Genomic DNA, 27416 nt, shown 5'->3' on the forward strand with positions numbered 1-27416 from the left:
TCTTTCTCTCTCTCTCTCTTTCTCTGTCTTTCTCTCTGTCTAACTGTCTCTCTCTCTCTCTTTGTCTCTGTCTGTCTTTCTCTCTCTCTCTCTCTCTCTCTCTCTCTCTGTGTGTGTGTGTAGTGTGTTCAGAGAGCTCAGGGCTACAATCCATTCCAGAAAGCACACTAATATATTGTATTTCCCATGCCTGTGAGTCTCTCTTAAAAGCATTCTAGTACATCCAAGGCTCCAGGCTCCTTTCTATTCATTAATTCAAGAACTTGTTTGCAGCCATCAATTTGTTAAAAGAGAAAAGGGTGGGAGTGTGTGTGTGTGTGTGTGTGTGTGTGTGTGTGTGTGTGTGTGTGTGTAGGGGGTGAATGGAAATGACATAATGTGCTGACCCGTGGAAAGCAGAAGCCCTGAGGTTCTAGGAATCCATTTATATAATGGACGCCAACTGCATGAAAGATCTCACAACCGAAGGGTCACCCTTGAATATATCTCCCAAAGAACCGGCAGGCACAATCTCAGCTGCCTTCTTCTGCTCTCTAAAAATTAAAAAGCTGCAATGGAAGAACAAGCCCTTTGGCCACAAGATGTTAGAGACCTTAAGTTTGGGGCGCAGAGGTCCATAAATTTACCTTTTTTAAAAAATAGGACAAACAACGGACGAGAAGCAAAACATCTTAGAAGAAAAACCAGAGAGTCCAGTTGCCTCTTGAAAAAGCTCCTTTGGGACAACCATGACCTGGATGGATAGATAGTCATCCAATAACTTAGATAACATGCATCTATCTTGCCTATCGGCCAACATCTCAAGGGAGAGGATGGGTTTTCCAGGACGGGGGATCTGTTGACACCTTCCTCACTCATGTCTGGTGCTGACTTGGTCTAACACAGGGCTCAGCAACCCACGGCTCTGGAGCCGGATGTGGCTCCTTCATCCCTCTGCCGTGGCTCCCTGTCACTCAAAATATGTGTCACAACCGGCAATGTGCGACACCCACCGGCACACAATTTATTGAGCTTTTTGACCCCCGGTAGGCCAACCATGGATAGATAAGCTTTTTTATACATAGCGTAAAGGTAAAACATGATATATGCAGTGTTATCTTCATTTTAGATGTCAAAAGGGTTCTGTGACTCCCGGTGTTTCCTTTTCTGTGGGAAACAGGTCCAAATGGCTCTTGGAGTGTTTAAGGTTGCCGACCCCTGGTCTAACATCTCATTCTCCTTCACATGAACCTTCCCTGTTAGACTTCCCTTATTGCTAATTGAGGGGTAGCTTTTGGCTCGCCCCTTACCTCGCTTTCCAGCCTTTTGGAAGCACCATGTTCACTCACTGCCCTGGTATAACGTAGACACCATCAACTTGTAGATCAGATCAATATCTGGGCCTCACGCTCATCAGAACGAGTCATACTGGTAGAAAGCTTTGGTTTATGTCAGCTAAGAGATGAGCGTGGGATGAAAGCCACAGGTGTTATTGCAGTGGTAAAATTCAATTTTTTTTACTACCGGTTCTGTGGGCATGGCTTGGTGGGTGTGGCAGGGGAAGGATACTGCAAAATCCCCATTCCCACCCCACTCCAGGGGCAGGATATTGCAAAACCTCCATTCCCACCCCACTCCAGGGGAAGGATACTGCAAAATCTCCATTCCCATCCCACTCCAGGGGCAGGATATTGCAAAATCTCCATTCCCATCCCACTCCAGGGGCAGGATATTGCAAAATCTTCATTCCCACCCCACTCCTGGGGGAAAGATACTGCAAAATCTCCATTCCCATCCCACTCCAGGGGCAGGATATTGCAAAATCTCCATTCCCACCCCACTCCAGGGGCAGAATATTGCAAAATCTCCATTCCCTCCTCACTCCAGGGGAAGGGTATTGCAAAATCCCCATTCCCACCCCACTCTGGGGGCCAGCCAGAGGTGGTATTTGCCGGTTCTCCGAACTACTCAAAATTTCTGCTACCGGTTCTCCAGAACCTGTCAGAACCTGCTAGATTTCACTCCTGGGTTACTGGAATGTAACTTGTAGCCCTTGAATGAAGTTTCTAGTGGAGGAGACTCCATGTGACCTGACTGTCTCATTGGAAATGTCTTTGGGAAAAGTGTCCTTCCAAGTCACCAACGAGCCAAGTCAACTCATTTTATTTTGGAAAACAGCTTTGAAAAAAGAAATCTTTTGCACACAAGCTAGGGGTAAGTTTATCTTCTGAGCTGGTCCAACACAGAGGAGATGGAAGCCAACCAGTAGTGGGTTTCATTTACCTTTGCTACCGGTTCACTATTGGGAGCGCGCATAACTTCTGCATAGGCACAGAGCATCCGTGATGACATCCAGGTGAGTAGGCGGAGCCTCTCACCACTGCCGCTACCTAGAATGCCTAGAATTCTACCTAGAATGCTAGCAAATATTGGAAAAAGGCTTTCCAAAAAAATTGGGTCCAAAAGCGAGATCAGGTTGAATCATAGACAGGGCATTATTGTTTTCATGCAGGGAAGCGTTTAAAACTGGGAAGCATTCTTAGGAAATAGGAACAGATGGGGTTTATGTATTATGGATTAAAAGTGCAGGAACCCTCATGCTTATCCTATTGTCTTCCGAGATCTTCCAAAGACTGCCAAGCAAGGCAAAAAATTATGTTGCCCTTCATGAATTAATTCATGTCCTACTTGATGAAGTAGCAAAATAATTAGTGAGAAAACTAACCTAGCTTTAGCCAACAGGCTTCATTTATTACTGCTACTATTATTTTTTTAATTGTCTTCCCATTTTCCTCCTCTTCGTTGCCTGTAATAACTGTATTAGCTGTTCGGCTGATGTAATGAATAATAGCAGCGAGGCCTCTTTCAGGAAATCGATCGTTCCCAATATTTGCACATTTAGGTGAAACCTTCCTCCTTTGCGATCTTGCTAGAAATGGATATGAAAAGGGGAAGGCGGAAAGGAGGGAGGGAAGGAAAGAAGGAGAGAAAGAAAGAGGAGAGGGAGGAGAAAAAGGAAAGAGGGAGGGACGGAGGGAGGGAGGGAGGAGAGAAAAGAAAGGAGGAATGAAGGGAGGAGAGGAATGAGAGAGAGAGGGAGGGAAGGAAGGACGAAGAGAAAGAGAGAGGAGAGGGAGGAGGAAGGGAGGGAGGAGAAAAAGGAAAGAGGGAGGGAGGGATCAGAGAAAAGAAAGGAGGAATGAAGGGAGGAGAGGAATGAGGGAGGGTGGGAGGAGGAAGGAAGGAGAGAAAAGAGGGAGGAGACAAAGAGGAAGGAAGGGAGGGAGAGAGGGAGGGAGGGAGGAGAAAAAAGAAAGGAGGAATGAAGGGAGGAGAGGAATGAGGGAGGGTGGGAAGAGGAAGGAAAGAAGGAAGGAAGGAAGGAAGGAAGGAAGGAAGGAAGGAAGGAAGGAAGGAAGGAAGGAAGGCTCTTCAGAATTACCTAACTTGTCAGGCTAAAATGCAGTTGGGTTACTTGAGGTTCAGTATGTCCTGAGAATCCTTGGATATTGTCTGCCTTGGTGCCTCTCCTTCATGCCACACAGGACTTTTGCCACCGGCTAAGGGCACCCCGGATGTTGAAGGGGTGAGACTTCTACACATGTCCGCCTCTCCTCTCCAGTATATTGTCAGTCATTTGCAACACCCCTCCCCCAACTCTATAGCGATGATGCTGACATATGATGCTCCATGTGCCACATTGAGTTGCTTTAAATGCCAACAGTTGGCACATGTTGGGGAAGGAGAGAATCAGGATGGGGGAAGGCGGGAGGAGAATTTAACTCTTTGAAGTCCTGATCCAAACAATTACTTCCACTAAATTTATTCTCCGTCTTGGGAGGGAAGTTTCTACTGAGACCTCAGGTTCAAGAGAGAGAGGGGGGAGGGAGGGAGGGAAGGAGAGAGAGAGGGAGGATGGTGTAAGGTCTTTTTCGGAAGGAAAATGCTGAGATTCTATCTCCTTCCTTCCTTCCTTCCTTCCTTCCTTCCTTCCTTCCTCCCTCCCTCCCTCCCTCCCTCCCTCCCTTCCTTTTCTCTCCCTCCCTTCCCCTCTCTCTCCTTCCCTTCCCTCCCTCCCTCCCTCCCTTCCTTTCTTCCTCCCATCCTCCCTCTCCCCATCTCTTTCCCCCTTCCTTCCTTCCTCCACCCTCCCTCCCTCCTTCCTTCCTCCCTTTCTCCTTCCCTTCCCTTTCTCTCCTCCCTCCCTCCCTCCCTTCTGTTTCTTTTCTTCCTCCCTCCCTCCCTTCCTTTCTTCCTCCCATCCTCCCTCTCCCCATCTCTTTCTCCCTTCCTTCCTTACTTCCTCCACCCTCCCTCCCTCCTTCCTTCCTCCCTTTCTCCTTCCCTTCCCTTTCTCTCCTCCCTCCTTCCCTCCCTTCTTTCTTTCTTTTCTTCCTCCCTCCCTCCCTCCCTCCTTCTCTACTTTTCTGAAAATATTTTGTGATTTTTCATTCAAGGGGATAATCTACCATTCCCTATTCTACCATTTCAAGACCCCTAAAGACACCATTTGTTTTCCAAGTTCACCAACATTTTCTTTCCCTAAGAAAAAAAATAAAGGCTTCTATCTTTCCACCCGATTCTCAGGTAGCTTGAAATTTTCTTCCTAATTTCTCTGGATGGAGCTTTGGAGCTGACGGATGCTAGGAGCAGCACCAAGGGCTCCTTCTGCTGTTTTCTCTAACCCACCTTTCCATCCTTTTGAAGCCTCCTGGGCTTCCCATGTTCCCCAGGACCCTTGGGGCAAAATCCTTGGGATGAAGAGTAGCACATCACTTATTTATGTTTTCAGCGTATATAATTTTTACCTTTTTTATGGTAGTAAGACCCCTTAAGGCAGTGTTTCTCAACCTTGGAAACTTGAAGATGGGTGGACTTCAACTCCCAGAATCCCCCAGCCAGCGCTGCTGGCTGGGGGATTCTGGGAGTTGAAGTCCACCCATCTTCAAGCTTCCAAGGTTGAGAAACACTGCCTTAAGGTAAGCTGGGTGGCCTATAAATTAAATCAGTTAATCAATCAATCACGTGGCTGCCATCCTTAGAAAGCAGGTTAGGAATGGATGACGCAATGCTTGCACCCACTCCCATCCAGACAACCTTGCCAGCTTATCGTTAAACGAGGTCAAGGGACACCACGCCGTCCCTGCCCGCTTCGCCTAATTCCCCTTCTCCTTCACCAACAAGTCTGCAACCCAAGACTTTTCCTGCAAGCAAAAGAAGAAAAGGCAGGACAGTTTTTCTGGCTGCGGGAACTGGCTACTTCCCACCACGTTTTTCCGCAGCATGCCACGCTGAGGAGGGTGGGTGGGTGGGAAGACATTCTACGGAAACGTGGAGGCAGTTGGTAGGCATGGTGTTTTCACTCCTAGCAGCAATCACAACCTGTTTGCAAAAAAGAAGAGCTGGTGGGGAGGGGGGGTGGGAAGAGGACCCCACCCACCTTTTTCCTGTTTTCCCTCCAAAGGTAATCTGAGCTGTCACAAGATTGACAGCACAGCCATCTGTTTGACGGGAGAAATCCTCTTTCCTGGTGTGAGAAGAGCTGCAGATTGGGCTTCATCCCCCTCCCACCCCCCAGCCATTTTTGTGTGTGGGGGGGATTCGTGCCCGAAGAAGATCTCAAACCCAACATTTCTGGTGTCTTTTTCATTATTAAGCATGAGACTCAGTCAACTGACCATTTAAAAATGTGTCAAAATACGATTGACTGGTGCTAATGGTTGATAAGGGTTGCTGCCAGCGTCCTAGATATCAACCAAGTACCTTCTTAAAATATATGATGTTCCAAGTAGCTTAGCTTTTTGCAGTTCCTCTGGTGTTATTGCAGGAAGCTGCAATTTGTTGATGTACCTTATAAAATTCTTGGACATGGTACTAAGTGTCCCAATGACAATGGGTATCACTGTCACATGTTTCATCCATAGCCGTGTAGTTTCGATGGCCAGGTTGCGATATTTCGTGATTTTTTCCAGTTCTTTTTCTTCGACTCTGGCATCTCCTGGTACCGCGATGTCAATAAATTGTACGTTTCGGTTTTCGACAACTGTCAATATCTGACGTGTTGTGTTCCAAGTGACGATCTGTCTGTATTCAAAAGTCCCACAAGATCTTCACCTTCTCGTTTTGTATAACTTTTTCCACTTTGTGTTCCCATGACTTTTTGGATACAGATAAGTCGTACTTTTTACATAATGACCAGCAACTCGGTAGTGTCTAGCTTTGTAATTCAGATTTGCAAGATTCTGTTAAGGTAGCCTTATAATGAAGTGAAATTAGCTCACCGGGATGTTTCCTGTCTGGTCTACATAGGAAGATTGACATCAGTCTTGCAAGTCTAAAAATACAAATCTCCCATCGTTTCCTTTACAATCTGGGGCCCAAGCATTGGGCGCTATCTAACAAAATGAAATTCAATGGTGAAAAAAGTAAGGTTCTACATTTAGGCAAGTAAAACAAAATGCACAGGTACAGTATATGTGGTACCTCGCTCAGTAGTAGTAACTGTGAGAGGGATCTTGGAGTCCTAGTGGACGATCATTTAAATAGGAGCCAACCATGGGCAGCAGCTGCCAAAAAAGCCAACAGAGTTCTAGGTTGCATTAACAGAGGGAGAGAATCAAGATCACGCGAAGTGTTAATACCACTTTATAAGGCCTTGGTAAGGCCACACTTGGAATCCTGCATCCAGTTTTGGTCGCCACGATGTAAAAAAGATGTCGAGACTCTAGAAAGAGTGCAGAGAAGAGCAACAAGGATGATTAGGGGCAGTGGTGAAATTCAATTTTTTTTTACTACCGGTTCTGTGGGTGTGGCTTGGTGGGCATGGCAGGGGAAGGATACTGCAAAATCTCCATTCCCACCCCACTCTAGGGGGAAGGATATTTGGAAATCTCCATTCACACCCCACTCTGGGGCCAGCCAGAGGTGGTATTTACCAGTTCTCTGAACTACTCAAAATTTCCGCTACCGGTTCTCCAGAACCTGTGAGAACCTGCTGGATTTTACCCCTGATTAGGGGACTGGAGGCTAAAACATACGATGATTGGTTGCAGGAACTGGGTACGTCTAGTTTAATGAAAAGAAGGACTAGGGGAGACATGATAGCAGTCTTCCAATATCTCAGAGGCTGCCACAAAGAAGAGGGAGTCAAACTCTTCTCCAAAGCACCTGAGGGCAGGACAAGAAGCAATGGATGGAAACTCATCAAGGAGAGAAGCAACTTAGAACTAAGGAGAAATTTGCTGGCAATGAGAACAATTAACCAGTGGAACAACTTGCCTCCAGAAGTTGGAAATGCTCAAACATCTTACTTCACTTTATGGTTTGCAACTGCTACTGCTGCTGACTTCATTCATCTGCTCTTTCTTCTAAATCATCCTTCATCTTTTTCTGCCCTCTTCAGTTACCCACTCACATGGTTTCCCATCTGATAGAACACCCATTTAATTTCTTTTAACAATAATGCTAAAAATCTCTCTGTCAAACTCCCCGACTAAATTCTGAAGTCTAATCTTTTAATGAAGATTTTTTTGTGAAATAGCTCCACTCTTTGGGCTGTCATTAGTGAGGGTGGGAGACCCTGGGCTTCCCTCGCAAATGATGGCTTATTTGCTCACGAAACGCTCCATAATTGCATATTTTGCTTCGGGAAGGGTGAACAAGATCCAAAATCAGTGTCTAGTTTGTCTCAACATATTGAATGCCAAAAGCACCACGCTAAGATTTCGGAGGCTGTTCTTTAGACTAGACATTCCGAATAGCTTCAGGCAATTCCTTTGAATAAATCAGCTTTATCAAGTTAAAAGAGACCAGTCCTTTAAGAGTGATGGAGTGGATGTATATGGAGGCTAGGGGGGCAGACTAGTTAATATGCTAGACCAAGAACAGGAAAACAAGTCTTCCACCCCCTAACCCTAACCCTAACCCTAACCCTAGCCCTAGCCCTAGCCCTAGCCCTAGCCCTAGTCCCAACCCTAACCCTAACCCTAACCCTAATCCCAACCCTAACAGTAAACCCAACTGTAACCATAACTATAACTGTAACCCTAGTCTTAGTCCCAGTCCCAGTCCCAGTCCCAGTCCCAACCCTAACTGTAACCCTAGTCCCAACTCTAATCCTAACCCTAACCCTAACCCCAACCCCAACCCCAACCCCAACCCCAAACCCAAACCCAACCCCAACCCCAAACCCAACCCCAACCCTAACCCTAACCCTAATCCCAGTCTAACTCTAACCCTAATCCTAAACCTGCTTCCAAACAAGAACAGACAGAGGGGTCTCGAATATGGCTCAGAGGATCCTCTCCGGTTTGAGTTTGTAATATTTCCATAGGTGCCCATCTTCAACTATTCCCTGGGGATGAGCAAATAAAATCTTTTAAGTGGTGTTTCTCAACCTTGACAACTTTAAGATGGGTGGACTTCAACTCCCAGAAAGTCCCTGGATGTCTTTGTCACAATCCAGCCTATCTCACTGGCTTTCTCTGATGGGGAAAATTGGAGGAAGGTATGTTCTTGAGCTTCTGGATCAGGATTGGGTTCTACTTACCTTTACTACTGGTTCTCAATGGGGCCACGGGCGCGCTCTCGCTTTGCTCGCATGCATGCACAGAAGTGTTCCGATGACATCGGAGTCGATGGGCGGAGCCTCTCTCCGGTTTTACTACCGGTTCTATAGAACCAGTCCGAACCGGGGGCAACCCACCACTGTTCTGGATGGCAGAATATAACTCTTAACAAATATGTGAGTAAGTTTCCTCCGTGGTTTATTTTCTAGCTTGGGAAATGAATCAGATGGAAGAGTTCATCATCATCTAGCTTGGTTGACCTCCATAACTGTAAGTTCAGTTATTTCTGGGAGCTGAATGTAATATTAATTATCTGGCCTGGTTTTTGAAAAATAAGAGTTTTATTCCTACATATGGCGAAACTAAACCCAGGAAGTAGGGAAAACTCACATGCGTGGTGAGAGTTCATATGGGTTACTGTGTGAAGATTCTTTGTCTAGTTGTAGTGTTTTATTCACACAAACGAGTACGCCAAAGAGAACCTCAATGGAACTATTTTCATCGCTTCTAAAAATAGGAACTATCTTAATTGTAGCTGGCCTTTGAACAGCAGTTCATCAATGTACAAGTCACTTGTAGATTGGGGGAAGGGGAGGAGAAATAACTTCACAAAGCTGCAAACCAGATCAAAGCACTTATGATCCAAGATGTCAGCACACTCTTAGTTAAACCCGAGTAAATACTACAACAGAAGCACGCGGCAAAAACAACAAAAAAACTTGCGGCACCTTGAAGATAGGGGATTGTATTTTGCGGAAGCTTAGCCTATATAAAAATGAGCCTTTTGATACCGCAAGACCCCGCTGTTGACATCGCCGTCTATTAACATGGCTTTGAAAAGCTCTCAAAAGGAACAGAAGTTACAACAATGGATTTTTAATGGGAAGAAAGCCACGCAGCTTGAATTTTACGCCCCGGTTATAAAAAGGCATTGATAAATCGAGGAAATCCAGAGAAGGCTACCGGGTGGGAGAAAGAACTGGAAATCAGGTCCTGTGTGGAATGGTGAAAAGATCTGGGTAGGTTCTGCTTGTAGAAGAGAAACGTAAGCAAGGACGAGATGACTATTTTGAAAGATCTGATGGTTTATCATACTGTAGAGCAGGGATGGCGAAGCTTTTCGGCACCGAGTGCCAAAAAGGTCGCGCAGAAATGTCATACGCATGTTCGTCAGGGCTGCGCTCCAGAAAAGTCAAACTTCTGTGTTCTAGTGCACATGCGCACCCAACATTCAGCTGGCTGGCTTGCAAGTACAGGCCAGTTTTTGGCACTGCCACACATGTGAAGGGATCGCGCTCTGGAAAAGCCAAACTTCTGGGTTCTAGCAGGCATGTGTACCCAACGATCAGCTGTCCAGTGCGCATGCACAAGCCGGTTTTCAGCACTGCCACGCATGCAAAGGACAGCTGATCGTCATTTGCACATGTGTGCCAGAAACCCAGAAGACAAACAGGCAAGGCCGCATATACCGGGAGACATGGCTTTGTGTGCTACTTTGAGCACATGTGCCATAGGTTCGCCATCACAACTGTAGAAGGCTTGGACTTCTCGCTTACTCCAGAGACTAAGACCAGAACTCATGGTGGTGAAACCTCAAGGATGGCGATACGGGTGAGACATGAAGAAGAACAATAAGAACTGTCAACCAACTTACCACATGGAATGGTTTCTTCATCTTCACCAAAGGTTTTTAAACACAGCTTGGATAGTCCTCTACTGGGGATAATGCAGTGAATCTGGCAGCGAGCAGGGTGTTGGACTTGGTGATCTCTTGGGTCCTTTTGATTCTATGATTCTGTGATCGATTCTATGATCCTATGATTGATTCTATGGTTGAGTCTATGTTCTTATAATTGATTCTATGGTTGAGTCAATGATTCTATGGTTGAGTCTATGATTCTATGGTTGAGTCAATGATTCTATGGTTGAGTCAATGATTCTATGGTTGAGTCTATGATTCTATGGTTGAGTCAATGATTCTATGGTTGAGTCTATGATTCTATGGTTGAGTCAATGATTCTATGGTTGAGTCTATGACCTTATGACTGATTCTATGCTGCTGTGATTCCTTCTGTGATTTATTCTATGATTCTGTTATTCACTGTATGGTTCCATTATTCCTTCTAGATTCTACAATCTTACTAGGAGCTTAAGGAGAGATTTTTTTTTTCCAGCCAAGAAAGGCTTATTTGTTCCAAGATGTGGCAGCCTTTAACTCCAATGAATGTCCTTCATTTCCTGGAACAGTTCCACCAGAGGTCAGACCTGCAGGTGTGCAATGCACTCAGGGGGCCGAGTTCTTTCTATTAGGTATCTTAATATGGAATTGAACTTCTGGCTTTCATCGCCTACTTACAGAAAATGTAACAGCCACGGAATGCTTTTACGCTTCTGGCAACAGTGGGGTCAAAATGATCTGCCCTGCAATCAGAGATGAATTACCAAAAAAAAAGAAAAAAAGAAAAGAAAGAGGGATTTGTAATGCCCTCCTCGCTTCCCTGGTTTATTGCAAGAAGATGAACTCGAGATAGAGATAACTCAATAAGGAGCTGTTTCCAAACAAGAACATACAGAGAGTTCTTGAATACGGCTCGGAGGATCCTATCTGATTTGGGTCTGTAACATTTCCATAGATGCCCATCCTCAAATCTTCCCTGAGATGAGGAAAGAAAATCTTTAAAGCAGCGTTTCTCAACCTGGGCAACTTTAAGATGTGTGAACTTCAACTCCCAGAATTCCTCAGTCAACCATGCCGGCTGGGGAATTCTGGAAGTCCAAGACCCACCCATCTTAAAACTGCCAAGGTTGAGAACTTTTGCTTTAAAGTACCAAGGATCTCAATTAAGAAAAGATTTACCTATCAGTAGTGTCTGACTCTAAGGTGTGTGTTTGATGTTCGTCTCTGTTTCTTGGCTGAGGGAGCCGGCATTGTCCGAAGACAATTTCAGCGGTCATGTGATCAGCACGCCTATACACCAAAGACTCACAGAATGCCGTTTCCTTCCCACCAAAGTGGCACCTATTCATCTACTCGCATTTGCATGTTTTGAATTGCTAGGTTGGCAGAAGCTGGAGCAAAGATACGGGAGCTCACCCCATCTCATGCGGCGCTCGGGTCTCCAATCTGAGCTGTCAGCTTTCCAATTGAAAAGCTCAACATCTTTAACTGATGAGCATTGCGGCGTTCAATCAGTGGCAATTAAAAGGGGCAAGCATGGCTATATTTCCTTGAAGACAATGTGCATTAAACCACTAGCAGATTAGAAACAACATGAAAAAAAAAACATCTTATTCTAAAGGTTTCAAGCAGAGGCAAAGAATAAGACTAAACCCAGAAACTTTCAGCATCAACAAAACATTATCAACCACCAAACCAGGAGCTCAGCCCTTATGTGAATTCAAAGAGCTACATCTAAGGTCCAGAGATGAAATTCAAAAATTTTCCCTACCGGTTCTGTGGGCATGGCTTGGTGGGTGTGGCAGGGGAAGGATACTGCAAAATCTCCATTCCCTCCCCACTCTGGGGCCAGGCAGAGATGATATTTGCCGGTTCTCCAAACTACTCAAAATTTCCGCTACTGGTTCTCCAGAACCTGTTAGAACCTGCTGGATTTCATCCCTGCTAAGGTCCCAAAACAAAGGGGGAATGATCATAAAGTTAGAGTAAGAAAGGAGTGTTGGTGCATTTCCCGTGTCCCCTTTTGTTCATTGAGAAATGTGTCTCCAAATAAATATTTTAGAAAATCTGCTATTTGTTTGTAGGCTTTATCTTAGACGTCTAGGTATTTCTTTCTTTCTTTGGGAAAGAATTTAAACCAGACCGTATCAGGAAGGGGAATGAAATAGATATGTCAAAGTGGGAAAAGGAAGAGGGGTTTGGAGAAAGAGAACAGGTTAATTCCTTCGTAGCAAGATGCTAAATATGTCGTCTTTCTCCGAAGCTCCAAAAGGTGGACCAAAGCTTCACCAGGAATAGGAGCAAGCAAGAGATGGTTCTGTTTTTCTTCCATCTGACCTCTTAATTCATCTCGCTGGCTTCTCTGGAAATAGCTTTGCACAGACATCTCTTTGATTCAGGGGTGGGCTTCCAAAATTTTAGCAAGGAGTTCTCTGCCCAGTTGCTGGGTGGGCGTGGTCATGGTGGGCGTAGCCTGGTTAGCCTCCTGCACCACAGCGGGGGAGGGGGGCATTTTTGCCTTCCTTGGCCTCCGGAGGCCTTTTTTGAGCCTCCGGGAGGGTGAAAATGGCCTCCCCAGGCTCCGGAGGCCCTCTGGAGGCCTTCCCGAACTTCCAGTAGGCCCGTTTTTCGCCTTCCCAGAGCCTCCATGCATGCCCTGCACTTACATGCATCCAAAACAGGCCGCATGGGGACTCCTGGGAGGGGAGGGGTGGGTAGACCCAGCCAGGAGTGGGATTTGGAATTTTAGCTAGAGGTTCTCCCGAACCCCTGCGAACTCTGAGCAGCCCCACCCCTGGCTTTGATTCTGTCCTAACCCATCCTTCTCCTTTCAAATGATTCCCAATGCACAATGCTTCTTCTCCATTCCACCCTTCTCTTGATCAATTGCTCTTGGTATTTTCTCTGGATTAGTGCAAGAACCGAGGAAAGGGGTAGAGAGAAGCCAGTTGCAGGAGGGGGTCGTCGTTGCCCTTCCCCTGCCCGTTTTTCCACCCTTAAAAACCTTCCTCCCTTTGATGTCTACAGAGGCAAAATGTGAGGGATGATCCCATCACCCTGATTTGGGCCCCCAGGGGGACTATGATCAGGAGAAAGACGGTGCTATCCATAACTATTTAGTCCTGCTTTTTTTTCCCCCAAAGCTCTTCACCCAAGCATTTTCAGATGCTTCCTCTGTCAGGGATCATTTAGCCTGGGGTGGGGGGGGACTGTGATGCAGCCGAACAGCTGGTCCTGTAATTGGAATTTAGGTGTTTAATCTCACGGTGACGATTCATAATAGAAGCAACTTCCTTAATGCTGAAAGATGAAGGGGTGCCTATCTGCGCGGCTCCAAAAAAATGGAAAATGAAGAGACAAAACTCAGATAAATCGCAGGGAGCGAGGGTCTCGTTCATTTTAAGGGATGGAAAAAAAGAAGGGCATTGGGTTATTTGTTTTTGTGGGGTAGCAGATGATCTTCTACCTGATTTTCTCAGGGCCGGGGTCCTTCTCATGTGGCCTTTGCTGGGCCTGGGTCCTGTAGAGAAGCAGGGAGATGACCTTGAGAGAAACAGACAAGAGGGCTGAAAGATTTCTCATCTCCTAGGAAACAAGATTATATTTGGAAGACGTACAGGTGTGGGTTCCTGTCTATGGAGATTCTCCATCATCCAGGTCCTGGTTGTCCCAAAGGTGCTTTTTCAAGAGGCAACTGGACTTTCTGGTTTTTCTTTGAAAACCTTTCGCTTCTCATCCAAGAAGCTTCTTTGAAGAGAAAAACGTCTTCAAAGAAAAATCAGAAAGGTAGGTCCCTTCCTGATTTACTGGGATCTAAGAAGGATTAAGTACGTAAGAAGTACCTAAGAAGGGACGTGGTGGCTCAGGGACTAAGATGCTGAGCTTGTTGATGGAAAGTTCGGCAGTTCAGCCATTCAAATCCCTAGTGCCACATAACGGGATGAGCTCCTGTGACTTGTCCCAGCTTCTGCCAACCTAGCAGTTCGAAAGCACCTAAAAAATGCAAGTAGAAAAATAGGGACCACCTTTGGTGGGAAGGTAACAGCGTTACGTGCGTCTTTGGCATTGAGTTATGCCGGCCACATGACCACGGAGACGTCTTCGGACAGCGCTGGCTCTTTGGCTTTGAAACGGAGATGAGCACCGCCCCCTAGAGTCGGGAACGACTAGCACATATGTGCATGGGGAACCTTTACCTACCTAAGAAGGATTGGGACCAGCCCTTTGGGGTTGATCAGGAAGCAGACCCTATAGCAGTGTTTCTCAAGCTTGGAAGCTTGAAGATGGGTGGACTTCAACTCCCAGAATCCCCCAGCCAGCGCTGCCCTATAGGAAAACTATATCTATAATCTATAGTACAGGGAGGCCTTGACGAATGAACTAATTGTTTTACAATTGTTCAGAGTTATGATGCTGCTGAACAAAGTGACTTATGACCGGTCCTTGAACTTATGACCATCGCAGCATCAGGTGTTTGGCAACTGCCATTCGCAACGTTCCTAGCAGGCTCCCAACGAAGGGGAAGCCAGATTCACTTTTATGACCATGACGATTTGCTTACAGATTGTGATTAAAAAAAAAAAAAAAAAAAAGGCTGTAAAATGGGGTGTGACTCACACAGTGACTGCATTACTTTGCGATAGATTTTTTTTATTTATTTATTTATATGCCGCCCTTCTCCGGAGACTCAGGGCGGCTTACAGTGCGTCAAGCAATAGCCTTCATCCTTTTGTATATTTATACAAAGTCAGCTTATTGCTCCCACAATCCGGGTCCTCATTTCACCTACCTTTGAAAGGATGGAAGGCTGAGTCAACCTTGCGCCTGGTGAGATTTGAACTTGCAGTAATTGCAGGCAGCTGATGTTAATAACAGTGCTTTAGTCTGCTGGGCTACCAGGGCTCCTAAATTCTGGTCCCAACAGTTGTCGTAAATCAAGAATTACCTGTAACAGAAGCTTGTAAACCTGATAGTGCTATGCTTCCTCTCCCTTTTATGTCCCAGTGAATATCCCAGCCCAGATCTTGCTAGAGATCAGCAATTTCTTTGTTTATGGTCAGCACTTCACACTTCTGCTAATTATCCCCAGATATTATTCATTATGTGTGTCTCATAAAAGCCAGCACTCAGCATCTAAGGCTCTTAATTTCTCTGCAATCCACCAACTCTGTGTTGCTTCTTTTTTAAATTGTCCAGGGAGAACAGAACAAGTTCTACTTCCCCACCCACTCACCCAACAGCCCCGGAAGGTTCCCTGGACAGTTTAAAGCCAGTCGGTATCACGTAGCCCAATACCACAGGGACATTACTTGGGAACAAGTTGAAAGAGGAGGAGGAGGAGATGCTGTAGGACTGTGATGGCGAACCTATGGCATGCGTGCCTCTCTGTGGGCACATGCGCCATCACCAGCTGCTTTTCTGGTTTCCGGCGGACACATGAGCACCAGCCACCTGGTCATGCTGGAGCGCCAGAATCCCAAAGACAACTGGCTGGTGTGCATGCATGCACGGAAACCCAAACACCAGGTGGCCGGCGCACGCATGCACGTCGGCCAGCTGCAGGAGTGGGTTCCGCTTACTACCGGTTTGCAGCGGAAGCAAGCACACGCTTGTTTTGCTTGTGTGCACACGCGCTCTTCTGCACATGCATAGAAGCTTCTGCGCATGCACAGATCACCCATGATGATGTCGTGGTGGGTGGGCACAGCCCCCCGCTGGTTTTACTACCGGTTCTATAGAACTGGGAGCAACCCACCACTGCCCAGCTGGTCTTTGTGTTTCTGGCGCTCTGGCGCACATGTGCATTCTGGTTTGGGCACTCGATGCCGTAAAGGTTCGCCATCACTGCTAGAGGAGATTGTAGGAGATGGCCAGGCTGAGCCCAAGGGAGGGAGGGGTCAAACATCACAAGTCCCTTTCCCCCCTTAAGAGATCTAAATCCATCCCGTATTGACTTCCTTCTACTCTTATCTCCCACTAATTTCCCCTGGCTGTTAGTAGTTCAGATTCTTGTAGAGAACTCACAATAAATCTTTACACCTATCTGAACTGCCTGGATCTCCTGATTTTCCAGGTGCTTGACAGAGTTGCTTTTTAGATGGCTGAAAGAAAGCTGGACAACAGATCTGATGAATCAGCCAAGCTTGACGGCTAAAGGCCATAGTAAAATGAGTGGAACTGAATGAATGGAGCAACAGAAGGGTATTTCCAAGATCATTTCGGAATGGAAGATTTGCTCTATAACAGAACTAGGTGGAACTCAAGCTTTTGAATGCCCCATGATGCCATGAGTCACTTAGACCTCCATCCCTGGAAGAAAGTCCTGTAGCCAAATTCACCAAAAACCCAGGAGGCTAGAAGGGAAGACGGCCACCACAAGGAGGAGGTCAACCAAGCTCCTCTTCATTTCAGAGTTTGCCATCAACGCGAAAGAAGATGAGGGCACTTAACAAGCAAATCTCTCATCTGCTTCTAACAGGCTTTCAGCATAAGGCTCACTGACAGCTAAGCTCTGGATCCACTTAAAAGATCAGATGGAGGCGAAACTGGTGCTGGAGAGAGAAGTGGACATGGCTCTCGCTATCATTTCCATCTGGGCTTGGTGCCAACAGGCAGCAGCAAAGAAGATCTTTGTTGCCAGCTGTGGCAGCCTTGTTACTCCTCCTCCACTCTCCTTCCTGAGACGGGGATGGCAAATAACAAGGATTCCCATCTCGTGTTTATTTGCACATTATGGACATTTTACGTTTAGGTGGGTGGAGAGTTTAGTTGGTCTGCTTTCCAAAACAATTTTCAAGCTCCCTGCTAGGATTGAAGAGCATTTATGGCCTTTCCACCAGATCAGCTCTAGGATTGTCTTCAAGTTTCTTTCCCCATTGATTCGCCCCTCCAAATCTAACTAGGAGAAACTGAGCATGGTCATCTATCTGATGCCATTCACTCTCCTATGTTGTGTGTGCTCCCATCCAGGGACTGGAAAAAAATGTAGAAGACACAGTGGTAAGGCACCAAAAGTGGTTAAGGAAGTAAGACTCAGAGGGAGAAATATGCTAGCATTTCATCACAAGAAGATTTAACCTGGCCTAAATCTTCTCCCCTTTTTAAATGTAAATTTTAATTTGTTTTAAATTATGGGGTATTTTAAATTCAGCCAAATTATTTAATTCGTTTTTAACTTATTTTAAACTTTTGTATTTATGTGTTTTATCTTGTGGCTGTTCACCGCCCTGAGTCCTTCGGGAGAAGGGCGGTATAGAAATTTAATAAAATAAAATAAAACTAAAAGAGAGGACATTCTACAATGAACCTTCTGTTCCAAAATGACGTAAGGATCATCTCGGATGGAGCAAGCGAATCTAGATTTTGCAGAGTCTACATCTTACAGATATTTATTGAGAACTCACCTCCCACCGCTCAATAGTTGAGAAAAATTACACAACATTCAAGAAGCCCCCACTAACAGTCCTGAATTAATCCTCCTTTGAATGTGACAGGAATTGTTCTTATGTGGTTGTCCACCCCTGTCTCAAGCACAACCACAGCCAAGAAACGGCTCTGTCTACCACCATGCAAAAATATCTACCAATCATCCGGCAGAACTTCCTAATTTAACATAGTCACACAATTGGAAATCTATCCATGACAATTCAGCACTGGACTGAGCTGCACAGTTTGCTTAAAGAGGAGAAGGGGGGATCCCATGTTGCCTAGAATGAGCCAACATGCTTTGATTTCTAACTCTGTGACTGTGTGTTGCCCAAACCTTGCTCGCTTGTTTATTTCATGGTTCAACATATTGTATTGTGCAAACCCAGAAAAAAATGGGTTAAAGACAACAATCAGGTTCAGCATCCTGTCAACACGGAGCCAGTCCTCCCCAGTACTGCAACATGGGTTTTATCAACCATCTCTCTGTTTTCCCAGTTCCACATAACCAATTCATTTGTCACTGAAAGCATAGAGCATCGTCTTGCCATCTGCGATGGGCGAAGATCATGTCAGAAGCTCGTTCTTGAATAGCTCAGGTCATGCAAGAAGAGAGAAACTGAAATAACACCAAGGAGCAGGAAAATGGGGGAAATATGTTCAAAATGAAAAGAAATACTGGTGGTGTTTTTTTTTTTTTTTTTTTGGAAGGCCTTTGTATCGCATTGCACATGTCCCCTAGGGCAGTGTCTCTGAACCTCAGCAAGTTTAAGCTTTCTGGCTGGGGAATTTTGTGAGTTGGAGTCCACACATGTTAAAGTTGCTGAAGTTGAGAAACACTGCCCAAGGGCACTTCTTCTAGCGCAAATGCCCAGCGTGACACATTCTTCTTGACCTCACCTGTGAAAGCCTTTGCAGCAAAAGCAACCTTGCAATTGAGAAGGTTTGGAGTTTTGTGGATGTCAACCAAGTGGATGTGGCTTGGCGGTAGCAAGCCGGGAAAATAATTGAATTCATGTCATGCTCAAATGTCTTCTATAATACTCCAGGAATGAGCAAAAGACCACAGTGAAAATCATCTGTGCAAAACCCATGGCGGAATCAATTACAGACCAAGGGGAGACATGATCGGGCAAGTTACATTAAATAGATTATTGGTGAGAAAGAAAGGAAGGAAGGAAAGAAGGAAGGAAGGAAGGAAGAAGGAAGAAGGAAGAAGGAAGGAAGGTAGGAAGGAAGGAAAGAAGATAGGAAGAAAGGAAGGAGAAGGAAGGAGGAGGAAGGAAGAAGGAGGAAGATAGGTAGGAAGGAAGGAAGGAGAAGGAAGGAGGAAGGAGGAAGGAAGGAGAAGGAAGGAAGGAAGGAGAAGGAAGGAAGGAAGGAAGGAAGGAAGGAAGGAAGGAAGGAAGGAAGGAAGGAAGGAAGGCATCTCACTTCTTTGCCCTTTACAAAAGCAAATTACTTACGAAGGAAAGTAGGAAAATACTGAATGCCAACTCCTTGTCCTTCTTTCAACAAATCCCACTTAGAGCAACATTTGCAATCCTCTTGATTATTAACCTATTTCTTCTAGGCAAGAAATGAAGGACTAAAGACCCCTCTATGAAAATGATGGACGGCTGCGGTGGCATGAAAAGAGGGCTATTTGGTCATTCCTCTGCAGACCAGGAGAGACCTTTAGATTACCCACAAGTAATCCAGACACTCTTTCAAGTCAATAGACTTTTCGTCATCATCTTCTCAGCCCGAGAACTAGAGATTTTTTTCCCTCACTGTTAATTTCAGTGGGTCCTCTCTAACGAACTCTCCATCATCAACATTTAGGGATCCATCATCAAATGCTGTTTATCTATCACTTCTAAACCGATTCTTTGTATCGATTCTTGAATTGATTTTAAAATTTCATCTCCTTTTTTGTTTTTCCCTCTCCTCCCAAACACACACGGATTTATAAAATCTTAAATAAAACAATTAATTTTCTGGATGTAGCTGGAGCAATAAGGACACCTCAGAAAATATTCTGTACAGACAATAAGAATCTTCTCCTGAATCAACATGGTTTATTTTGTTATTTATTAGGGTTTTTTTTTAAAGAAAAAAGAACAAGCCTTTAATTTGTAGGTTATCTGAGCCCTGTGGGGTGGATGAGCTTGTATTCCAGGCCGGGAAATTAAAGGTTTGGGCAACCTCTGCTCCACCTCATCACACATCACTGATTTTTCTATTACACTGTTTTTCAATGGTTTAGCATTTCTACCTTGCTGGAGGCATTAATTCTGAGAGAAACAGACCTAATGCAGTGGGAGCATACAGATGGGAAGGCTCTTTTTGCATCCACAATGCGCTTTGCTGCCAATAAAGCATCCTAGCTGACTTTCCTCCTTCTTCTTCTGAATTCTACTATTCCCTTTTGTTACATCCACAAATGTCTCCTCTGCTTTCCACAATTCATTGTTCTTTTGTCAGATATGTGTGTGTGTGTGTGTGTGTATGTATACACACACACACACACACACACACACACACACACACATACAAGTGCAACACAGGGCAGATTGATTTATCACTACCTTAAAATATGAATAACGCCCTTTAAAAAAAATAAATAAACACAAGGTCAGTCTTCAGGAATAATAGACGGGATGTTGACTTGAAAAGAAGGAAAGGGGGAGCTTTCTCTTTCTGCCTTCATTGACATGAAGAAGTCAGAGGAGACCACGGGCTGGGGACTCCAACATTGCTACCTTCTGCCTTTCTAGGTCAGTCCTGCGTTCCCACCTCAGATACCAATCCTTTTATCGGGAACAGGATTGTTGTGTTTGGAGGGGCACGTTGAAATTCCCCACAAATCGCACCTGTGGGTGTGAAACTGACAACTGTGTATGTCCTTAGTGCAGATACGAAGTGGAAGCTATCAAACAGAGGAATGTCTTGAGTATGAGTTAGATGGAGATTGGACAATTGTGCAGCACTTCAGTACCATAGACAGCTCCTACCGAGTTCTCTTGGCAATCTTAATATCCCATTCCATCCCATCCCATCCCACTCCACTCCACTCCATTCCACTCTACTCCACTCCACTCCTGTCAGAGTGTTTACAGCGTGACTACTATTTTGAGATAACCCAGGAGCAAAATACAGGACACAGAGGTTTTGTCATTACAAACAGTGGTTTATATGCAAGTCATAAATATATACATACATGTGCTAAGCAAAGCCAGTCAAACAGTCTTCTGTATATAAATGCCTGTATATAAACCACTGTTTGTAATGACAAAACCTCCATGTACTGTATTTTGCTCCTGGGTTGTCTCACAATAGTAGTCACACTGTAAACACTCTGACAACTCCACTCCACTCCATTCCAATTATACTAATTCTAATTCTGATTCTGATTCTATTCTAACTTTATTGCAGCAGAAACTGACGTCACTGTAAGTGAGATAGATTTTCCGATTAGTCCTCTTCTACAAAATCGGTGCCCCAATTTTTTATAAGGCTCCCCCGTGTCTCTTTTCAGGGCAATGCAATGCAAACGGATCCAGTATGAAATAGCCAGTGGCTCAGGAATTATTTAGCCACTCTCAAATTGTTGGATTTTGGCAATGTTGAACTACCAACAACCATTACTTTGTGTAATCAGTGTGGGATCCCCCATATGCTGTGGTCATTCATAACAAGCCAGATTTGATCCACGAGTATTGCCTGCATGAGAAAATATCTCCTTATTTTATTATCATTTAGATGGTCCTGTTTTAGTTTAGTTCATTGCCTTTACTTCGTCCCAGGAGATTTCTTAAGACCCTTGGGGGTCACCATATAATATCTGATGAGCCACAGCTCAGAGCTGCCCAACCATGAAAGTTTGTTTTAATCTACCTGCTGTTTTACTAAAATAAGCAATGGATCTCCACAGGGGTGCAACATAAACACAATACTCTATCTTATAAAATGGAGAGACTTACCAGGAACAGCAGTCTGGCTAAGGTCTTCTGTGTCGACAAGATTCCTGTAAAAGAACACAGAGATGCAACAATAGGTAAATAAGTTTGCAGAAGAGCAAAATAACTCAGCTCAACCCAAACTTTTAGGAAATTTCCATACAACTCAACAATTAAACCAAGGCTGTTCATAAGAGGCACTGGATTGTAATCATTTATGGGGAAGAACAAACCTATCAATGGTTATCTGTCTTGGTGGCGGTATAAAAACATCAGGAAAAGGCCAGGGGAGCAGGCTACCTAAGAAGAATTTCTGAGGAGTCACAATATGCCAGCCCTACAACCCCAAACTTCTGCTTGGAGACTTCCTTGTTCAATCACTGTAGGGTGGTAAATTGATCAGTCCATCCATCCATCCATCCATCCATCCATCCATCCATCCATCCCAAAGGTGATTTTCCAAAAGGCAATTGGACTTTCTTGGGTTTTTCCTTGAAAACATTTCGCTTCTCATCCAAGAAGCTTCTGAACTGAAGAATGAAGACGTTTCTTGGATGAGAAGTGAAACATGTTCAAGGAAAAACATAGGAAAGTCCACATGCCTTTTGAAAAAACATCTTTCGGAGAACATTGGATGATTGAGAATCTCCATAGATCATCCATCCATCCATCCATCCATCCATCTCAAATGGGTTCCACCACCAGATACAATTGGACTATTTTGCTTGGAGCCTTCCTGCTACAAACATCATTTATCAACAATATCAGCTGATGTTGCTTATGATGCCGATTAGTACCCAAGACAAAACAGGACGAGCCATCCTAAGAAAAGGGGGAAAGGTGGACATCCTGCTTCTTCCAAATTTTTGCTCCATTTATTCTTTGCTTTCCCACTCCATTTCCCCCTTCTAATCAATGAGTCTGATTCATGATCTGTGTCAAACACCAAGAAAGCTTACTACTTCACACGATATCCACCACCTCTGGACTACTCCATTTTAATCCTTTTTCCTGGTCAAAAAATTACCAGTTGCTGGAAGCAGAAGTTCATCTCCACTGACGAGAGGCATTTCTCCCCTACAATTGTTATCCCCCCAACCAGTTATTAATGGGGATTAGAAAAGATTTGAATATGGTTAGAAGAAATGACAGAGACTGGAACTCAAACCAGAATTATTCTTATTAGGAATGATAGAAGAAGATCTAAGTAAAGGGTTAACATATTTAATATTGCATATCATAACAGCGGCGAGAATAGTTTATGCCCAACAGTGGAAGAGTGAAAACATGCCTAAAGAAAGGGAAATAATAAAGAAAATACTACACTGTGCAGAATGTGATAAACTGATGCTAGAACTGAAAAATAAAGGAGGGACAGAATGCTATGAGATTTGGAATAGATTTTATCAATGGTTAGACTTAAGGAATAGAAGTCGGAACGAGTAAGAACAAGGATGCCCAGATTGAAACAAGAGGCAATATATGTAATATATATGTAAGTGTAAGCATGTATAAGAGGTTAAGCATTTGTATATAATTAGTAAGTAGTAATGTATATTGAATACATAAGAGACTTGTGTTTTACTTTATATGGCGGAGATATCGCCCAGATGGTTCCACCATGTACACATTTTTTTAACAATATTTAAAAAAAAAATTTTTTTTTTTAAAGGTGAGACTAAAACCTTGATTCAGAGGTGGGTTTCAGCAGGTTCTGACCAGTTCTGGAGAACCCGTAGCAGAAATTTTGAGTAGTTCGGAGAACCGGTAGTAAAAATTCTGACTGGCCCCGCCCTCATCTATTCTCTGCCTCCCAAGTCCCAGCTGATCGGGAGGAAGTGGGGATTTTGCAGTAACCTTCCCCTGGATTGGGGAGGGAATGGAGATTTTACAGTACCCTTCCCCTGCCAGGCCCACCAAGTCACGCCCACCGAACCAGTAGTAAAAACATTTGAAACTCACCATTGCCTTGATTCCCCCAAACATCTAGATCACCGGTCTCTTTGAAACCCTCCCCAAACCCCGGATGAACCCATCAGTCAGATTCCCTCGTATCCACCTTCAATCATTTTTAACCACTAATTGTTTCTATAATGATTCTGTAGACATTTGCGAAGTTTGCTCGGTTCTTTATTTCTTTAAATAGAAACCCAATTCTCACCATCCCTGGAAGGGCTATCAATCTGCTTTACCAGCAGTTTTCTAAAACTTCTTTTTTTTCCCCCCATCTTTGACTCCTCTTATCTCTTCCCGACAGGGAATCCAAGAGGAAAACAAGACCGCACCAAGGCAGAAGTGCCAAGGGAAGGTGTTGTAATCATCTAAGCAGTAGAAAATCAACTGTTTTGTGTTTTGTTCTCTCTCCCTACCCAAGTCGCTTGCCCTTTCCCTTCCTTCTAAGACTGGGAGCTGTACAATTTGTTAAGATTGATCGCCCACCAAAACAGAAGAAATAAACTCAATATAATTAACTCAGCCTTTCTGCCTGCTGGGAGGGAGAATTTTTTTGTTTTTAATAAAAAAGAAAGAATGCAAAAGAGGCAAAATAAAGCTATTCAGAGCCTTTGACCAAGTTTCTCTTTCCTGTGAAATAAGAACCCCTTTTGCACCACCATGTGGTGAGAGAACCCATATCAGTGGTGAAATCCAAATTTGTTTTTACTACCGGTTCTGTGGGCGTGGCTTGGTGGGCGTGGTGTGGCTTGGTGGGCGTGGCAGGGGAAGGATACTGCAAAATCCCCATTCCCTCCCCACTCCTGGAGGAAGGATATTGCAAAATCTCCATTCCCACCCCACTCTGGGACCAGCCAGAGGGGGTATTTGCCGGTTCTCCAAACTACTCAAAATTTCCGCTACCAGTTCTCCAGAACTGGTCAGAATCTGCTGGATTTCACCCCTGCCCCATATGGAGATAGAGCCCTTGTGGGTCTTTCTCTCCCCCCCCCCCCCAATCTACCTGCTGCTTTGATTTCAGATACAGTGGACAACATTCAGAAGGAAAACATGGGATCCGTACAACCTGTGTTTCCCAAATTTGCACAACTGGAGATCAACAGAGGTTAGAAAAGAGGGGAACTTCATCTGGAACAGCTGTAAGAAGGACTCCCCACTGAGGCTTGACCTACATCAAAGGTGTGGATTTTTTTCTCATAGTTGAGAACCTGAAAAACTGTGTCTACTACAGGGATCGGGGCTTCCTAAATCAAGAGAAGTCCAGTTGTGATCCTGAAGGTTTGAGGCAAACCTTCAGGATCTTAGCAGAGGGACAAAAATTGCACCATATAGATTGCAATACAGAGTGCAATAAGAGCCCTGGGTGGCACAGTGGTTAAAGCGCAGTAAACTCCGCCTACAGCCTGGAGTTCGATCCTGATGGGGCTCAAAGTTGACTCGGTCTTTCAGCCTTCTGAGGTCAGTAAAATGAGGACCCAAATTGTTGGGAGCAAGAGGCAAATAATGCTGATATTGTAAACCACCCAGAGAGTGCTGTAAAGCACTATGGGGTGGTGTATAAAATACAGAATAATAATGGAGTTGGAAGGGACCTTGGAGGTCTTCTAGTCCACCCCCTTGCTCAAGCAATGGTAGGAAGTGGTAGGTAGGTAGGTAGGAAGCCCTATACCATTGATGGCTAACCTTTTCCGGATAGAAGTCTAACTTCTATTGCTATGGTTTTGCGACTCCAGAACTTCCCCAAATGTTTGGATTAGACGCTTTCTTTCTTAGAAGGAAAAACGCTTGCAGAATCTCAGGGAATCTGTATCAATTTTAACCTCTGGAATCCATCCTTTGGCACTACATCAAGAGCCTACTGTGGCCCTTAAACTTGTGTGTGTGTGTGTGTGTGTGTGTGTGTGTGTGTGTGTGTGTGTGTGTGTGTGTTTGTAAAGCATAATTTTCACTAGCAGGAGTGAAAAGCCCGGGACTAACAGTGTGGTGTCGAATGGGCTGGGCCAAAGCGTGTGGGACGGAGGGACCGTGGCTGATTGGCCGTGGCAAATGAGCGGGGGCATGGCAGCCGAGGAGAAAAGCTAGAGGAGAATCCCCTGAGGTGGAAGCCTGACGGAGAAGCAGGCGCGACCAAGGGTAGGAGTCGAAAAGTCCCATTCCGGGTTTTAACAGCAACAAGCTTGGTCTGTTGGATGTGGATTGTTAAAGAGTTTTTTTTTTTTTTAAAATAATAATAATACTCAACTGATCTGGGGAAATTCATGGAATTATTTTGGATCCCCAGAAGATTAGATAGATCTTTGGAGAACCGTTCTGTTTGAACACAGCTTTCGCCCACTGAGTGGCCTCATCAGCCCCTTCCAGAAAGGCAACTAAAACCCAACAAATGTTAATCCTACATCAACCAACTTTAGCCTGCTGTAGAAATGCACCTGCGAGATCTCAACCTCCTCTGATGAAACATGCTTATATGGACATAAAGGTTCTGAAAGCATCTGGGCAAATTTGCTTACTTCTGGCTTTCAATAAAAGCCAAAAATGGACAACCTGATCCTAGAATCATAATCATCCCACTCTAATCCTTTAAAGTCAACTTCCCAGCCCCAGGTGCAAACTGAAAATATGGGGGGAGGGGGGGGGGGCAGAAAGCCATTCATTTAACATTGAAGGAGTAGATTGCTTGTCAAAGAACGGAACCTTTCAGAAGGATCTAAGATTAGCTTCTAGACATCCTTCAGGAAATGGTTGGTTACTGGCACTTAGGCAGCTACGAAACTGCTGTTTACATTTTTAGTACCAATGTCTTGAAGGGAAGACTAAAATTGGCAAGAGTTTGTCTCATAAGCTGCCCTTATGTCTGTTAGCTGCCCCTAATGCCGTGGTGAAATTCAGTCAGTTCTCTCCGGTTCGGGCGAAATGGTAGCGCCAGTGGCCGGAGGCTCGGGCCACCTGCCTGGATATCATCATGTCCCATTTTTTACCCTCTGTGCATGCACAGAAGGCTCTGGGCATGCATGGAGGAGGCACGTGCACTCATATTTGCGAACTGGTAGCAAAAGTAAGTGGATTTCACCCCTGCTCTAATGGCTGCAGGAACATGAATTCTGAGATTTTTTTAAAAAAATAAAGAAACGGATGTCTGGAAAGCAGTTAAAAAATGAAGCATGTCCTTCTGGGCTGATCACGTTCTTTGTCACAGGGATGGAACAAAATTGGCAAACCCCAATTTTGTCCTGCTCTTCTAACTTTATGTGGCAAGAGTACAATAAGTGGCCTATTTAACAAGCTAAAGGTCAAACTAATAGAGACCAAAATGAGCATTATTTGTTCAGGTTAACCTCTCCCAATCTTCCCCAAACAGATGTCCTTCCCATCTGTTACATTTCAATCCTCATCATTCCCAACCCTCCATTTCCCCCAACTTGGCATTCTGTGGATGTATTCAAACCACGGCTCCCATGATCCCCAGCCATGCTGACTGGGGATTATGGCCAGTGAAGGTCAACGCCTAGGAAGATGGCTGAGTTTGGATAAGCTGTAAATAGGTTATGCTTTAGTTGTTTAATGTCACAACTGACACCCATGTTCACCGATACCTGAACAAAGAACAGGTGGCGAGCCGAAAGATCAGAAGTAAACAGAAATCAGAAAATTGAGAAAGAGTGGAACAAGATAAGCATTCTGGAAAATGTTCTCAGTTAGACATACTGTACTAGAAGGCATGGATTTCTGTAGTAAATGAACGGAACCTTTCAGGATTTCATTAGAATATGAGCCCCTTAAAGTTAGAAAATGTTACATCTACACTACAGCAGTCATTCTCAATCTCGGCAGGTTTAAGATGTGTGGGCTTAAACTCCCAGAATTCCCAGCCAG

General features: G+C 44.7%; 1 protein-coding gene across 6 annotated transcripts in view; it reads right to left on the minus strand.

Moving 5' to 3' along the window:
- Positions 1 to 27416, minus strand: part of LINGO1 (leucine rich repeat and Ig domain containing 1) — a 308187-nt gene that overhangs the window by 193810 nt on the left and 86961 nt on the right. For all 6 annotated transcript variants that reach the window (XM_087878155.1, XM_087878153.1, XM_087878156.1 and 3 more), the window contains exon 3: positions 21615 to 21658. The gene's annotated coding sequence lies outside the window, so the exon portion shown is untranslated. The remainder of the gene's footprint in view (positions 1 to 21614; positions 21659 to 27416) is intronic.

The sequence above is a fragment of the Pantherophis guttatus genome, chromosome 13, assembly GCF_059756535.1.
Source record: "Pantherophis guttatus breed Tessera chromosome 13, ASM5975653v1, whole genome shotgun sequence".
Classification (NCBI taxonomy): Eukaryota; Metazoa; Chordata; class Lepidosauria; order Squamata; family Colubridae; genus Pantherophis; species Pantherophis guttatus.